We start from the raw sequence: 1306 nt of genomic DNA on the forward strand, positions 1-1306 counted from the left end.
CCGCGTCCCCCCGCGGTCCGGAGTCGCAGTCTTCTGCTTCTGACTGTTTCTGTAACCTCAGGACGCCCTCATTCTGACTGTTTCTGGTATCCTCAGGACGCCCTGAGTGCTCCTCTCGCTTTCTCCTCCGTTTAGGATTGAAACTAACTCGATTCAATAGTGATCATAAAATAAAATAAACCAAAAAATCGTCGGGGAGTACGATATTAGGTACACTAATAGAGGTAAGGACAAGTATCACAGAAGAGTGTTAATAGTTGACCGGGCACATAGAGGATTAAGGCTATATTGGCCGGACGAGAGCAGGCGTAGGTCTACGAGGTGACTCTAGGTTGTCGATCAAAGGTCCACCGGACACCTTGACGTGAGTCGCAAGGATTTCGACTGAAGTGGAGATCCGATGCGAAGGGACGTCAGAGACTAAAGGAACGAGAGTGACTCTGGCCTAATGAGGTAGGGTTGTGTAGGCGGGTCGGTCTAGAGAGGTTATCGTATAAGGAAGTGGGTGTGTGTGTCTGAGACGTCTCCTCCACGTGACCAGATGACGAGAGAGGGTTTACCCTCGTAAAGGGAGAAGTTCATGGATTGAAGTGAGGAAGGTCTAAACTTAAGGTTACGGCAGTGTCAATTGGGTAGGATATGTTAATTGGTAACAACAAGAGATGGCAGGTGGTCCGCGGAACCCTCTGAAGAACCTCCTTAATCTATTAGAGGAGAGTGTGTAGGGACTTTGACTCGGAGGGTGACATGAAGAACCTCTTAAGTTGGAGGTCTGTCCTGCTGGATCTACTGATTTAGAGAAAAAAAAAAGGTTAGTCATAAATAAGTGTACATTCTGTTTTCACATTGTCACGTAATGTCGTTAATTCCGTAAAAGTAAAAAAAAGGGCGAGTTTTCTTGGGAATGATTGAAAGGGCATTGGGCGGGGTAGGGTTGGGTATGGGTAGGTAGGGTTGGTGTGGGAGAGGGCCTCGGTGACTCCGTTGTCATGTAGTTATTGTTATGTTTGTAATATCTATGTTATTATATGGTACGTGTATGGAGTATGTATGATGTATGTATGTATGTATGTATTAGTATGTATGTATGGTATGTATGTACATGTGGTATTGATTTGTGTATAAGTCCCTACAGTGTGCTGTACACACCGCCTTGTCCCCTCATTAGTATAGTCTAATATCTACCTATTATTCCCTCTTAGGGATGTCGCGTGGTAGTGAGTCCCCCTTCTGCCAGATGTATCGACTAGTCACGGGAGGTTACTCGCATGTTGAAAGGCTCCATGTGCTCCATTTGAATTAAAAA

Source organism: Notothenia coriiceps, unplaced genomic scaffold, assembly GCF_000735185.1.
Source record: "Notothenia coriiceps isolate Sejong01 unplaced genomic scaffold, NC01 NC01_scaffold00037244, whole genome shotgun sequence".
Lineage (NCBI taxonomy): Eukaryota > Metazoa > Chordata > Actinopteri > Perciformes > Nototheniidae > Notothenia > Notothenia coriiceps.